This window comes from Medicago sativa, chromosome 5, assembly GCF_051527215.1.
Source record: "Medicago sativa cultivar Bolivia chromosome 5, Bolivia_mono, whole genome shotgun sequence".
NCBI lineage: Eukaryota > Viridiplantae > Streptophyta > Magnoliopsida > Fabales > Fabaceae > Medicago > Medicago sativa.
In genome coordinates, this window is record NC_140753.1 from 65,061,615 (window position 1) to 65,079,233 (window position 17,619).

General features: G+C 32.8%; 1 pseudogene; it reads right to left on the reverse strand.

Annotated features, from left to right (window-relative positions):
- Positions 1-8,981: 8,981 nt before the first annotated feature.
- On the reverse strand, positions 8,982-12,297 carry LOC146924037 (E3 ubiquitin-protein ligase RSL1-like; annotated as a pseudogene).
- Positions 12,298-17,619: the final 5,322 nt, after the last annotated feature.

The following is a 17,619-nucleotide window of genomic DNA, read 5'->3' on the forward strand; positions in this document are numbered from 1 at the left end:
CCCAAATTACCCTTTAACTTCCAAAATTGTGTAACTTCCGAAAGTAAAAAAAAAGTATTCCAAAGCACCAGATTTTATTTTATTTTATAAATGAATAGAAAAGGCAGCAGTTTTTTTTTTGTTTGACCGTTTTATATCATGCAAGTAAATTGTAAACCAACTATTTTCTATCCCCTGAATTAAGAAAGGAAAAGCAGTTCCTAAGGTCGGAACAATATACATGTTATTTTCTTTTGTGGAAGATGGATGGGAGACCTCTCTTTTGTTTTCTCTAATCATCTATTCTACTTTTTTTTTTTTGAAAGGATCTACTATTTTTACATGTTATTCATAAGGATCCTGTTTCTACATGTTATTCATATAAATCATCATAAATCTTTTTTAATGACGGTGTTTTTGTTTCTTTATATTTTTTAATGACGATGTTTTTGTTGGTGTAGATAGATCATACTTGCTTCAACAAAAAGAATAAGAAAGAAGAATGGTGTGGTTCATGATGGTTGAACATAATCGTATCACAATTCACAATGGAGTTGATTGAAAGACACAGTAGAGAACCCCCTAATAAAGGTTGATTGTGTTACTTTATTTAGTAAAAAAAAAAAATTATGTTAGTTTATTCACTTTGCTCTTCCCATTTACACTCCAGTTTCTTTTTTATCGAATTAAATTTATGAAATTTTTGTCATGAAAAATGCTGATAGAAAACCCAGGAAATTGGTCAAAAAATTGCTTAAATATTCAACTTCGTCATAGTCACTTAATATCTATATTAAGAGACAAATTAGCAAGTAGTTATCTAAGTATTTCTCATAAATTGAGACACGTAATGCCAGTACTTAGAAAACCTTTTAGTCCAATTCTATCTATAAATGTTCTTAATAGGGTGTGTGTGTCAAGTCCTTATAATGTGTATCGTTGGATGTAACTCTTTTCTTGCGTTTCCTTAATTCAATTTTTTCCCCATTGTGTTTGATTGCAATTAACATTCTTTTAATTATTTTGTTCACAACTTCAGTAGACATAGATTAAAAAAAATGAAGATCATGAAGACTCTAGGTGTCACCATTCTTTGTTCAAGACACACTGAAGCATAACTGGGACAAATATAGAGAATGTACAATAATAATTTAAGTTATAGAAGTCAATATATTATTGATGTGTCTATGATAGTTATTAATTAAGGGTACATATATTATTGATGCTTATTATATGTGTTATAGTCTCATTTAGTTTTCTATTATCATATGTTCAATGTGAAAAGAAAGAGAATGTATCATCGACTCCAAAAGAGTGATAGAGAGGAAGAAGAGAGAGAGTAATGGAGTAATAAAAAGAGAAGGAAAATAAGGAGACATGGTGGTTATGCTTGGGGTGCAAGATTCGTCACTAGAGAGAGGTTTGATAATTGTATTTAGACTACGCTCTTATTATGTTTTTACAATTAATTTTATTCTCCCATTTCTTCCGCAATCTAATAATTGATTCACTCCATTCTTATGTTGAATATGTCTAATATTTTGATTTCAAAGGATGTGATTTAAAAAGAAAAATTCTTACAATTGAAATGAGGATGCGTTAATTGAGTACCGATATCGTAGTTTTTTTTGCTAATGAAGAACGTCAATTATGTCATTTTTGACCAACCAAGTGCATGTTAGCATCAAAAAGAAAACTAATGAAGTGCATCAATTATGCAATTTTTAACTAATTGTTAGTGCACGAATCATTTGATACGGGAGTTTTGCATACGAATATTCACAGACGCGTGAATTGTTGCTGTTTTCACGCGCTTCAGTTTCTTTGTCACGAAAAAACAAAATAAATTATGCTGTTTTCACGCGCTTCAGTTTCTTTGTCACGAAAAAACAAAATAAATTAAATTAATAATAAAATCACTTAATAGAAATGACGCTATGAAACCCACCGTTCACAGAGATCAACGTAGTTCCGTCTTGTGGAGGTTCCAGAGTGGGGATAATTTCAAGCGGTTTTCAGTTTCAGCTTGCAGAAAATTCAATATACGGCCTTCATAACCACCCCTACTGCTGCTGGGTTTTCAATCTATGACTATTAATAAGATACTTCCCGATTATGTATTCCATGTTAACAGATGAAAATAAGAGTGAAGTGAGGATTTCATACATCAAACACAATGAGTTTCATATAGTCCACTGTCATATCTCTTTGAGCAACTAAAAGAATGTTCAAAAAACGAAGCAGATAACAATAGCTTGAGAGGATGACACTGTTTGGTTTGCATTTCTATGAAGGCTGTATTTTATTTTTGATAAAATGTTGAAGCTGCACGTGTAATCCGAATTCGTCAAAATTCGCACCGAAAAATCCCGTACCATATAGCAGTTCTCTTCATCTTTATTTGTCTTGCTTGGATTTACTAAACAATTTTGATTTATGCATTGAGAAATTGTAAGTTTCTTGAATCAAAGAAGGAAATAAGAGTATAACCAAGCTTTATAAAAGAGACACAATATAGTTTAAGTTAACCAATAGAATGTACAATGAACATGAAAATGTAGCAGATAATGGCTTAAAAATGCCAAGCAATATGGAATGGATATATGTTAGTTCAAGTATTATGACACACAATATAGAATAATGTCAAAGTACGATTAATATTTTTACACACTAAATATATTTTCATTTTTGCAGCTACTACATATTTTAAGGGTGTCTATTTGTCTATAACCCACTTTACACTTAATTTTATTTCTATAATTTGTTTAATACCTAAATAGTTAATAAACTTTATTCAAATTATACAAAAGAAACAGTCAAAAATATAGTTAAATTAGCGCAACAGCAAAGAACAAAAAGAGCAGACAGTAAAACATATTATATTTTTGTATGACACCCACACATATATTTATACATAGAAACATAGTCAATTATAAACATGCGTTAGCGCAGTAGAAAAAGCTGACAGACGGGCACGAGAGTGCCCGTCTGGACGCTAGTTGTATTATTATTATTATTATTATTATTATTATTATTATTATTATTATTATTATTATTATTATTATTATTATTATTATTACTAGCGTCCAGACGGGCACTCTCGTGCCCGTCTGTCAGCTTTTTCTACTGCGCTAACGCATGTTTATAATTGACTATGTTTCTATGTATAAATATATGTGTGGGTGTCATACAAAAATATAATATGTTTTACTGTCTGCTCTTTTTGTTCTTTGCTGTTGCGCTAATTTAACTATATTTTTGACTGTTTCTTTTGTATAATTTGAATAAAGTTTATTAACTATTTAGGTATTAAACAAATTATAGAAATAAAATTAAGTGTAAAGTGGGTTATAGACAAATAGACACCCTTAAAATATGTAGTAGCTGCAAAAATGAAAATATATTTAGTGTGTAAAAATATTAATCGTACTTTGACATTATTCTATATTGTGTGTCATAATACTTGAACTAACATATATCCATTCCATATTGCTTGGCATTTTTAAGCCATTATCTGCTACATTTTCATGTTCATTGTACATTCTATTGGTTAACTTAAACTATATTGTGTCTCTTTTATAAAGCTTGGTTATACTCTTATTTCCTTCTTTGATTCAAGAAACTTACAATTTCTCAATGCATAAATCAAAATTGTTTAGTAAATCCAAGCAAGACAAATAAAGATGAAGAGAACTGCTATATGGTACGGGATTTTTCGGTGCGAATTTTGACGAATTCGGATTACACGTGCAGCTTCAACATTTTATCAAAAATAAAATACAGCCTTCATAGAAATGCAAACCAAACAGTGTCATCCTCTCAAGCTATTGTTATCTGCTTCGTTTTTTGAACATTCTTTTAGTTGCTCAAAGAGATATGACAGTGGACTATATGAAACTCATTGTGTTTGATGTATGAAATCCTCACTTCACTCTTATTTTCATCTGTTAACATGGAATACATAATCGGGAAGTATCTTATTAATAGTCATAGATTGAAAACCCAGCAGCAGTAGGGGTGGTTATGAAGGCCGTATATTGAATTTTCTGCAAGCTGAAACTGAAAACCGCTTGAAATTATCCCCACTCTGGAACCTCCACAAGACGGAACTACGTTGATCTCTGTGAACGGTGGGTTTCATAGCGTCATTTCTATTAAGTGATTTTATTATTAATTTAATTTATTTTGTTTTTTCGTGACAAAGAAACTGAAGCGCGTGAAAACAGCATAATTTATTTTGTTTTTTTGTGACAAAGAAACTGAAGCGCGTGAAAACAGCAACAATTCACGCGTCTGTGAATATTCGTATGCAAAACTCCCGTATCAAATGATTCGTGCACTAACAATTAGTTAAAAATTGCATAATTGATGCACTTCATTAGTTTTCTTTTTGATGCTAACATGCACTTGGTTGGTCAAAAATGACATAATTGACGTTCTTCATTAGCAAAAAAAACTACGATATCGGTACTCAATTAACGCATCCTCATTTCAATTGTAAGAATTTTTCTTTTTAAATCACATCCTTTGAAATCAAAATATTAGACATATTCAACATAAGAATGGAGTGAATCAATTATTAGATTGCGGAAGAAATGGGAGAATAAAATTAATTGTAAAAACATAATAAGAGCGTAGTCTAAATACAATTATCAAACCTCTCTCTAGTGACGAATCTTGCACCCCAAGCATAACCACCATGTCTCCTTATTTTCCTTCTCTTTTTATTACTCCATTACTCTCTCTCTTCTTCCTCTCTATCACTCTTTTGGAGTCGATGATACATTCTCTTTCTTTTCACATTGAACATATGATAATAGAAAACTAAATGAGACTATAACACATATAATAAGCATCAATAATATATGTACCCTTAATTAATAACTATCATAGACACATCAATAATATATTGACTTCTATAACTTAAATTATTATTGTACATTCTCTATATTTGTCCCAGTTATGCTTCAGTGTGTCTTGAACAAAGAATGGTGACACCTAGAGTCTTCATGATCTTATTTTTTTTAATCTATGTCTACTGAAGTTGTGAACAAAATAATTAAAAGAATGTTAATTGCAATCAAACACAATGGGGAAAAAATTGAATTAAGGAAAAACGCAAGAAAAGAGTTACATCCAACGATACACATTATAAGGACTTGACACACACACCCTATTAAGAACATTTATAGATAGAATTGGACTAAAAGGTTTTCTAAGTACTGGCATTACGTGTCTCAATTTATGAGAAATACTTAGATAACTACTTGCTAATTTGTCTCTTAATATAGATATTAAGTGACTATGACGAAGTTGAATATTTAAGCAATTTTTTGACCAATTTCCTGGGTTTTCTATCAGCATTTTTCATGACAAAAATTTCATAAATTTAATTCGATAAAAAAGAAACTGGAGTGTAAATGGGAAGAGCAAAGTGAATAAACTAACATAATTTTTTTTTTTTACTAAATAAAGTAACACAATCAACCTTTATTAGGGGGTTCTCTACTGTGTCTTTCAATCAACTCCATTGTGAATTGTGATACGATTATGTTCAACCATCATGAACCACACCATTCTTCTTTCTTATTCTTTTTGTTGAAGCAAGTATGATCTATCTACACCAACAAAAACATCGTCATTAAAAAATATAAAGAAACAAAAACACCGTCATTAAAAAAGATTTATGATGATTTATATGAATAACATGTAGAAACAGGATCCTTATGAATAACATGTAAAAATAGTAGATCCTTTCAAAAAAAAAAAAGTAGAATAGATGATTAGAGAAAACAAAAGAGAGGTCTCCCATCCATCTTCCACAAAAGAAAATAACATGTATATTGTTCCGACCTTAGGAACTGCTTTTCCTTTCTTAATTCAGGGGATAGAAAATAGTTGGTTTACAATTTACTTGCATGATATAAAACGGTCAAACAAAAAAAAAACTGCTGCCTTTTCTATTCATTTATAAAATAAAATAAAATCTGGTGCTTTGGAATACTTTTTTTTTACTTTCGGAAGTTACACAATTTTGGAAGTTAAAGGGTAATTTGGGAATGGAAAAAAAGGCTACACCAAACTCATGTTTTGCCTTTATTTAATAGGTATAGATAATAAGGGTTAAATATGTTTTTAGTTCTTATAAATATATCAACTTTTTTGTTTGTCCGTTTTAATCGAACCGTTTTAGTCTTTCTAAAAAATTTCTTCAACTTTTTTCGTTTTAGTCTTTCTAAAAAATTTCTTCAATTTTTAGTCCCTATCGACGAACTATGTCCTAATATTATTATTTATGCAGGGATAATTATGTAGAATTTGGTGTTTACTTTTTTAGGATTAATAATTTATTAACATTCTTTTTCATGAGATTTATGTGGAAAACTTGTAAGCCGAATTAGGACGTACATGTTCATGATAATAGTTGTGCTCCCATGATATATTTCAACCAAGTCGCCCTTTCTTTAGGCATGTGACTACTGACTAAATGCGAATTGAGGAGGAGGGAGGAGAGCTGGTGTGGGAAGTGGAGGGAAATGGTCCTGCTTCCTCCTAGGCAAGGACGAATCTGGACTTTCAATATTAGTGTGACAATTTTTTTTTGTCAAATAATTAAATAATATTAAATTTAATAAAAAAGTTATATTAAAAATAGTTGTAGAAATTCTTAAAAAAAAAAGTTGTAGCAACCAAAATTGTAAAGAAAATAATATATTTTTCACTTATTGAAAATGAACTAAAATTATATCATTACTAATTATCCTAAGAACATCTCTTTCTATTCTTTCTATATAGGTTATAAGAGATGTCAAATGTTCTAGCAGGATACCCGTGCATACGAACGGGTGAGCGCATTGCGCTCTCTTTTTGGAAGCAAGTCGCAATAGCATAGAAATTATAAGAAAAAAAATCTATGTATTGATATATGAATAAAAATATAGACATATGTACAAATTGTACAAAAAATTATTTTCGTATTAACTATGAATAAAAATATAGACATGTGGTCCCGTGAGCATAGCTCAGTTGGTAGGACAATGCATTATTATATGCAGGGGCCGGGGTTCGAACCCCGGACACCCCACTTATTCACCTTATAAGGTGAATTATAGTCACTAGGCTACCTGACCAAAATAAATAAATAAATAAATTAAATATGTGTATAAATTAAAAAAAAATCGCTCCCTGTATTAATATACAAGTTAAAATATAAACACATATTAATATAGACACGTGTATAAATTACAAAAACAATATGTCTTCGTATTAATATATGAGTAAAAATATAGATAAATGTATAAACATAAAAAAAAAATTTAAACATCTATATTAATATATGAGTAAAAATATACAGTGAATCGATAAAAAAATATTACAAAAAAAAAATAAATTGGACCTAAACTGGCGTGGCACTTGCCACACCATGCCTTCTTCAGGTCCGTCCCTGCTCCTACGTCATAGCTAGTATAAATATAGGAGTCAGGCTCCTCCAAAATATCTTCATACTCACAAATGAGAAAACACTCCGACCCTTGTTAAGCAAATTGTTGGTTGGGTAGATACTATTGTGCTTACCACTAGTACAATTGAATGGATATTAAACAAGGATGATGATGGAAAATGTGACCGAAATCATAGGAGATGAGTATGCTTTCGAACAAAAGAAAAATATAAATAGGAATTAAGAAATTTCGATTATAACACACTCTACATTTATGTCAGAAAATCAATGATAGGGATTTGTTTGACTGTTGGTGGTTAATGTTCATGATTCCATCAGCCAAAAGGGAAGTTGGAATTCGATCAGGACCGTTAGATCCCCACTTTGAAAGGGTCGTTGATTAATGGACCATTTGATGTACCACGTTACAATATGGTACATAGGAGCATTTTAATGAAAGCCCTCGAGCGTGACGAGACATATCGCCACGACGACCGAATCAAAAGAGAGCAGACTGGCCGCATGTATAAGGCTTATGGTGAAATTAGTTTCCAAAATAGACTTGGCTCATTGAGGACAAGCCCGAAAAAAGAAAGAAAAAAGAAAGAGAGTCTTGTTTGGACTTGAGGTGGAGTTGAAAATTAAGAAATCGATCTCACATACGAGGGAACAAGAAAACCTTTAATTAATGGAAAGTTTGAGTCCATTTGTTGAAGCTTTAAAATTTGTGCCTCCAACACCCTAACACAAACTAACTCTCATTATATTTCTACACTCCAATTGAACTTGTGCGATAATGATAATCCAACAGTTAATCTCCAAAAATTTAAAAGAAGGGATCACAAAATAAATCAAGTCGTTAAGCACACAAAAAATTAGGAGAAGCATAAAAATAACCTAAGTACCGAAGAACATGTTCAATAGTCCACATGCCTGATTTTGGCAGCAGTATTATCCTAGATTTATCCATTGAAAATATTACAACCCTAGATTATGAAAGAAAGCAATATTTTCGACATCCATAGAAAATCATATAACCCTAGATTTATCCTTCCAAAAAGTTTCTTGATAAGAATGATTGAGAAAAAGATCAAGTTAGCTTTGAAATTCTTGAGCTTGCAAACTATCTGAGATGCCATAAGAATACAATTGTTCCTGAGTTCTCTAAACCGATAAAGCTGCATCCACTTGCATGTGAACATCTCCACAAAAAATCTTTTATTCCAAGTCTTGAGTTCACATTTTACTTAAGATACAATTACATAGGAAACCCAAACCCAATATTAGGCACACTTCGATAATATCCGGAGTTCTGGATGATCAAACAACATTTTAAAATAAAATTAGTCAGTTTCAATGCCTTCTTATAAAGCACTTTGTATTAGTTGAAGAAAAATTCTTTGACAAAGAACTTGTAAAAACATTTTAACTGAACCTTTAGCTTTAAAATGATTTCAAGTCTTTTCTTAGAACTTTTATTAGTGATCTTTGTTAGAGTGAATATATGTGTAATTTTGTTGGTGTGGTACTAGGATTACATGCATTCTTATATGCCTTATTTTTAATTCCATATGCAAAGAGTTTCATAGAGTTGCCGTGTAGGTATTTGATTGCAAGTATGCAACCGATGCCAATGCCTACCACACATGTAGCAGAAGTCATAACCACACCTGAAAAATAAAAAGCATTGAGTAGTTATAAATAATTTTTCATACATAATAGAATTAATTAAACCTAAAATTAGTGAAATTAATTATTAGGGATAAGCTAGAGAAACTATGATATCATATAACAATACAATACAACCTGCAGCGCACACTCATACATCCACCAGTTTTCTGGACATGCATAGAGCATGTTGAACATCTCTGCCACCTTTTTCTTTTAGCCAACTCCAAAAAATTCTTATCCAACTTGTTTTTACGCTTGGACTTCTGAAATTGCCGACAATTCATATCTGTGTGCCATGGAACTTTACATTGTGCACAAAATAACCTATGACAAGAAGGGCATTCATTTTGTAACAGCGCATGCCGCGTCATTCACCATCAAAAGAGAACAATTCTCATAAGGACAGTAAATTTTTTCCTTCAAAGCAATAGAAGACTCACAGTTTGCAGATTCCCAATCAACAATGATTTTTTTAGGTAAAATGGATTGCAAATGTTCTGGTTTCAGTTCAGCAGAACATTCTGGATCAGGACAATTCAATTTCTCCACTTTTTCTTTTATTTGATTCTTCACATACTTGGATATGCATTTAGCACAAAAGAGATGATTGCATGAACCATTTGAAAACATATTAGAGTCTGTTACAGAATCAAAACATATACCACAAAATACTTTCGAGAATTGACCTTGTTCGATAACTGTCTTTGTTTCCTCTTCATAAAAAAAAGTGTCTTTACTTTGTTTTTATTTTTTTCTGGTTTGATCTGTATCTTTTTGTTGTTCCTTCCAGTTGCTTTCTTATTCTCCTTGTCTTCATCGTCAAGGTATTGGGAAAGAGAGTTTCTCTTCACTGTGTTTTGAGATCCATTTGCTGAAAGAGGTTGACGTTGACGATTAGTGGTTGCTTTCATAGGCTTCTTCTTTTCATCAACATGGTCTTCTGCAAGAGATTGTCTCTTCACTGGAATCTTCTTTCCATTTGTTGTAAGGGAAATCGAAGGAAACACGTGAGGACTGCGTTTGATTTTCAACATGAATTTGTGTCGATGTAACACCTATACTAGACGTATCTAGAAAGTCTAGCACGTGCGTTAAGTTTAGTACTGGATACATTAAAAATTTACAACATAAAAACTTCGAATGAATTTATATACAACAAAACGCGTTCGTACATTATCATTACATCATATCTTAACTAATTTAAAATAAATACATCCTTGAGATCCATATCCTTCATGCTTCGGGTACGAACGAACTTTTGCTGAAAATCCAGCCGGCTACTACCTGGTCGTGCAACCTGATATCTGAAACAAATAAGGATTGGGATGAGACATAATGTCTCAGTGAGTTTCCCTAAATCCTAGGCTATAGGTAACCTCAGGGGAAACCTACGGTCACCACGTGTCTACAATACAACCTGACGGTTGATTATACGTGTGTGGTCATACTTTCCTAGACGGTAGTGCATGCTAAACCCGTCATAGGCTTATCTCACTTGTTATAAGCTTCTCTTCCTATACGTGTCATGGATATGAAATCGATTCACATCTTGCCATACTCGTATGGCTCTTGCTTCTTTAAGTAGATAATACTCTTGATCATATGCGAAGAGCTTAAACTTCGCGTCTTATCATTCTAGGGATCTTGCTAACTTGCTAGTTCTCGGCAACTATGTCGAGACTCTATTTCTTTCCCTTGCTTAATAATTAACTTGCTACCCGATTCATGACTTGATTCTCTCATATGCCATGCCTTAATAACATGCTTTATACTTGCTTCTTTGCCATAGAAATCTTGCTTACAATGATCATCATTTAGGACCTTGGTTTGAGGGGTTTATTTTATAAAAAGACTACTTGAAGAAACTTGAGCCGGGACATGCCAACAATACGCAAAACGAACAAACAGAGCATTGTGCCCTGTTCACTCGCTTCGCGAGTAAGCTTGCTCGCCGTGGCGAGTAGCTGCTCGCAGCTGCGAGTTGGGGGCGAGTGGTACCCCCTGTTCGGCCTTCTAGCTCGCCGTGGCGAGTAATAGCTCGTCGTGGCGAGTAATGACAGTCGAAAACATGTAAAAATGGTATTTTAAGCCTAAAAACCTCAAACCAAATGTCTCTAAGTGTTTTAGAACATATTTGTTCATAGGAAACTTATAAAACATTCATTTGGCAAGTATAAACATGTTTTGTATGCATGGCAAGAAAAGGGGCAACTAACATATTACAAAACGCTAAACTTTCATGTTATTCATATTAATCTATCATGGCATAAACATAATCCCAAAGGGGTGGGAAAACTATCTATGGAACTCACCTAAACCAAGTTCTTGAGACAACTCCAAGTTCCAAACTCAACAAGCCAAAACTCTAGCTCTTGTCCCACTTGCAATCCTTTGATCAAAACATCCCATCTTGTTATCCTTTCTTGCAAACTAAGATACCTTGCTCCACTTCCATGAAGAAATCTTCACTTGAACCATCTTTGAACTTACTAACCAACAAACCTTAACTCTTGCTTCTTGCTTTTCCACTAAACCAACCCAACTTTCTTGTACTTATTATCTCATGAGAAAGCATTGCTTTACTTGAATCAAACTTGAAACCATAACATAAACAACCCAAGCTTCCACTTTACCAAAACCCTAGTTTAATGGAAGCGAGGAGAAGTTGAGAAATCAAACAAAATACAAACTTCCATTGACTTAGAAGATCATGAGGTAACACATCTAGAAGCTTGCCATGGGAGGAGAAAGATTTGGAAGACTTGGTGGTGAGAAAGGAAGAAGAGGGCGTGGGAGAAGAGGAGAGAAGGAAGAGGAAAATGTTTTCCAACAATTGGAGAGAGAGAGAGAGAGAGAGAGAGAGAGAGAGAGAGAGAGAGAGAGAAGGATAAGGGAAATGAAATATTTTCCTTTCAAAAACATATAAATATCCTTTTGTGAGCAATTACCATTATGCCCTTGCCTCAAGCGTGTTTAAAACGACTATGAAATTTTCCTGTATAAATCTGACATGTCATAAAATATTTTCCATTAACATACTTTTCATGAAATTAATTCTTCTGACACGATCAACGGGTAATATACCGATGCTGACAGGCGGGATATTACAGTGGAGGCTTCTTCTTTATATCAGCATAGTCTTCTGCAAGAGATTCTCTCTTCATTGAGATATGTGTTCCATTTGCTGAAAGAGAAATAGTTGACATGGTGGGAGGTCACGTTAAGGTTTTTTTCTTCAGGAACTGCGTTAGGTTTTCAGTTGTGGTGGGTATTGTTGTTTCTTTTATAGGGTTATACTAGGTAAACTAACATTATTTTATATTAAAGTTATAAATATAATTATAAATTCCCCTAAAAAAAATATAAATTGAATTTAACATAAAAAGGTTATCAAAGTAATTTTGTTTAGTTGTTGAAATAACTATATATTGTATATAAGGATTAAAATATTTGGGTTTGAAAGTATAAAGTATATACGTAGCATAAAATATTCTTATTGTTAAATTAATTTTTTTTTACAAGTCTTATTGTTAAACTTATTATGTTTAATTTAACAATAAAATTCTGTCAACCTATGGTATATTAATATTTGCAACAAAAATATATTATACTATCATAAAAAACTAAAATATTTGTAATTTTTTTATAAATTAGTTGTATGTTGTTTAAACAGTATTTGGAGAAGGTATCCCGCGAACGACAACCGATGTTAGCAATTTTATTGGGTGTATGTGCTACTGTTTTTTTTTTGGTGTATGTGCTACTTGACTGCTGATTATTTTTTTATTTTTTTAAAAATTTAGTGGTCTAATGTAACTATATTTTAATGGTAATAGTGGACTATTCTAACTATTTTTAAATGATCTACTAAATTTATTAATTATGAGTCATCATCAATTTGTTTTTTGAAGAAAGTCATCGTCAATTTATAAGCAACCAAATAATAAAGAATTTAAACCCAATATTTTATTTTCTTTTAGAAAAACAATTATTCATTTATAAAATATATCCAATAATAACAAAGATTTTTGTCAAAAAAAAGTTACAAATATTCGTTTATTTTTTATAAATCATATATAATAAAAACAAATATTAATTTATATAATAGATCTAATAGAAACAAAGATTCATTTACAAAATATGTATCTGTATCTGTATTATATATAAAGAAAACTACCCCTTTCAGCATTTTTAGGTTGACTTTTTCCTTTCAAAAAATACTCTCAATTTTCAATACAAATAACACATGTAACAAATATATAAGAATAAATTTAAATATTAAAATAAATGTCACAAACACGATATGAATCTATGTATCCTATTCTGTACACGGCTTCACACCGAGCCACAACATTACTCCACCGCCAAATCTCATCGCAGCAACAATTGCAACAACACCGTTTTTTCAAGGCATCAACTTTCATCTACGTTCATTAGACAAAATCCAAATTTGAAATTTGTTTTGGAAGTTATATTATCAAACAAAAGCATTGATCAATCTCCAAAATATTATAGCCTCCCTCCCTAGTTTTCTAGATTTCTTTCTAGGCCTAAATACCATACCTAAACCAAAACAATGAATGTTAATGTCACGTGATACAACCTACAACAGTGTGCATGAAATTCCAACCAACGACAATCATTTGGAGGATGAGAGAAGTAACCGACCAGAGAAAAAAGGAGTTTAAGTAGAGTCTTCATCAATGATTCTGATGGTGGCGGTATGCTGCTAGTAGAAGGAGGGTTGCGAGATGACGGAAAACTATATAGTTTCACGGCGTTTAATTTTTTTAGTTTAAGGGGAGAAAATAATACAGGTGTCATATTCTGATTTGAGAACAGCAAAAACAGGAGGTAAGGAACTGTGTCTAAGTTTTGTAACTTATATACGGTTACATATATGCTGTTTTTACTGTTCTCAAATCAAAACATGACACCTGGATTATTAGACTAAACACGTTATGTTTCCTTTGCCTCCGTTTGACACTGCCTATTCTGTACACGGCTTCACACCGAGCCACAACATTACTCCACCGCCAAATCTCATCGCAGCAACAATTGCAACAACACCGTTTTTTCAAGGCATCAACTTTCATCTACGTTCATTAGACAAAATCCAAATTTGAAATTTGTTTTGGAAGTTATATTATCAAACAAAAGCATTGATCAATCTCCAAAATATTATAGCCTCCCTCCCTAGTTTTCTAGATTTCTTTCTAGGCCTAAATACCATACCTAAACCAAATCAATGAATGTTAATGTCACGTGATACAACCTACAACAGTGTGCATGAAATTCCAACCAACGACAATCATTTGGAGGATGAGAGAAGTAACCGACCAGAGAAAAAAAGGAGTTTAAGTAGAGTCTTCATCAATGGTTCTGATGGTGGCGGTATGCTGCTAGTAGAAGGAGGGTTGCGAGATGACGGAAAACTATATAGTTTCACGGCGTTTAATTTTTTTAGTTTAAGGGGAGAAAATAATACAGGTGTCATATTCTGATTTGAGAACAGCAAAAACAGGATGTAAGGAACTGTGTCTAAGTTTTGTCCAATTACAAAAAGTGTAACAAAATAGATGATTATATTTATACTTACTTTTTCATTATTCCAATTATACTCTTAAACAACATTTTCTATAATATAGATTGTTGTTGGTGTCATTAAAAAAAAGAATTTAGATTATATTTTTTTGTTTTTTTTTTAAGGAAGATTATATATTTTTTTTGTTATAGTGTTGATGTCATTGAAATAAATAATAATGGTTTTTCAGCCGATGCTGCTGCATTCTGATTGAGGTTTTTCAGCTGCCAGCTCCCCCATCGCTTTCGAACTCACCTTTCACTACAACTCACCAACCAAGCCACCGCACCTTCTTCCCCATTCTGATTGAGGTTTTTCAGCTGCCAGCTCCCCCATCGCTTTCGAACTCACCTTTCACTACAACTCACCAACCAAGCCACCGCACCTTCTTCCCCAAAACCCAAGCCCTAAAGCTTCCGATGTAGCCCTTTGAATGGTGGTGCGACGAGATCCCTTCTCCGCACCACCTCTCCACCCCTTTGGGGTCGGTTAAACCCCATCTCCTTCCGGCTCCGATTCTCCGCCTAGATCGTCGTCGTTTTTCGTCGCCGGTCACATGGTGGTGTTGGATCCAGTTGCGTTCACGGTATTGGATCATGGTTACTGTTGTTTCCGGATACAATATTATATATGTTGGTGGGGTTATTTTGCTTAGATACGGCGTTAGTTCTTGTTCGTTGACGTTCGTATGGGTTTCTTGCTGCAGCGGTTGTGTGGTTTGGTTCAGTGAACAACATCGTTTTCGTTGTTGTTGCGTATGCCTACTATGGTTTGTTTCCACCATGTTGACGCTGTTATGATCTTTTGAAGGTGTGTCGTCAATTCGTGGTAGGCGTTCCAATGCTTTGACTATCTGATTATTGTCCAGATCTGTTGAGATCTGCAGGTGTCAAAGTTAAGGTTTGCCTCCTCCGAACTGCTGCCGCCTTAATATCCGTATCAATTTTCGTGATTGATTTCGGACTGATTTGAAATCCTCATCATTCTATATGTCTGATGTTGGACTCATGGTCTCGAAAGAGACATGTAGAGCTTGTTGTTATTTTTGCAGGGAGTTGATCGATCTTGAATTGCCTCTGTGTTGGCAGACAATTCATACGCCAGCTTAAGATTCGCCATTCATTTCTGTTTGATTTGGACTGAGAGGCTCGAAAGGGTCGTTTAGCTTGCTGCCATTGTTGCAGGGAGTTGATGGTACATGAGCCGCCTCAGCATTGACCGAGGGTTCAATCACCGCATCGAAGAACTTGAATTAGTTTTAGGATTAATTCGAGGTTGATAATCTTATACACTTGTGTGTTGTTTTAATCTTTGTACCACCCGTTTGGGTCGACCTACACTCTTGTGTGGTTTTACTGGGTTAGGTCTATGTCCCCTCAGTTTTTATGTAATTTTTTCCCCTTTTTTTAATAATATTTATGAGCATTTGACAAAAGATTAGAGTAGGGTACCAACTTAGTTGGGAACCTCTCTATTTGATGTCATTTTGCTCTTGCCTTATCAAAAAAAAAAAAAAATAGTAATGGTTAGTTTGATTTGTTATAACTTTTTTTTTTGACAAATGATTTGTTATAACTTGAAAGCAACAAACATTTGTGTTTTTAGTTTTAATCAAAATCAAAATTTCATTAAAAAAACAACGTTCATAATTTTTAAACGTTAACACAATAAAAAGAGTGGAAAGACAAACACATTTTTGCGCTAGTAACTAAATAAAATAAAATAAAATAAAATAAAACTAAATAATAATCAGATTTCCTTTGCAAAAAGCCACAAAAAAATTATAAATTTAATAAAACCAACTATTCATTTATAAATTATATCTAATAGCTGAATTAAAAGCAATGAAAGACATCATAAGACATCAAAACATCCCAACTAGGTTGACACCTCAAGACCACCTCCATCCTCTGCCTCAACGCTCATAAAATTTTATTAATAAAAAAAAATTGTACAAGAAGGGGACCAAACATGAACCCGCAAAATATATCTAATAGTCCTATCAACGGTAATAGATATCAAAAAATTATATTATATATTTTTATTGATTTTAATTAAGTCATAGAAAAAATCGTATTACTGTTTTATCTTGGTTTTCGGGTGTCAAACATTGATTACGTTTGAACCTTTTTAACCGGTGATATCTCATTTTTTCTTGGGAAGGGAAAAAAATAAGCAAAACCCTTGAGAATCGAGATCCGGGAGTTGTTTTCGCTACGGGAAGGTGTTAGGCACCCATAACGACTATAGTATCCTATAGGAACCGTCTTTACTTTCTACGCGCGCGCTTTATTTTTAAATGCTATTTGAAAAAGTGGTATTAAGTCTAAGAGTTTTCTAAGTGAAGAATTGGAGGGAGAAGAAGATGTTTGAATTTTAATTTTATTTGAATTGAAGGAATATTGTTTCCTTGCCTACGTACCCTTTTAAGGGATCAAATCCACCGTAGTTCTCTTCCAAAAATGTTTTTGTTTTTGTTGATTGCTTTTAAGTTTGAAAATGGGGTTTTGAAGAATGAGGAAAAGAGGCCTCAAGGGCATAGGATTAGAAAAAAAGTGGGGTGGAATTAGTTATTTTGCAAAAAAGGTCTAAGTATGATTAAAGTTCATTAAAATTTTGTTTAAGAAAATAAAGGGAAAATCAATGGGATTTTGATCCCGAAGTTTATTAGGAAAAAGATTTGAGTGATGTTGTTCATGTTTATTTGAAAAATGATTTTTTTCTAAGTATAAATCCTAGGCATTCATCTAAACATACAATCCTAAACATACATCTAAACATGCATATCCTAGCCATACATCTAAAAATATCTATGTGATGTGTGTGCATGTGTCGGTGCTTGTGTCGGTGTACATCATTAGAGTCAATTGTCCTTTACATCATTGGCCTAGATACATTCTATGGTCTTGCAAGAAACTAAAAAATTGTAGGAAGTAAAATACAC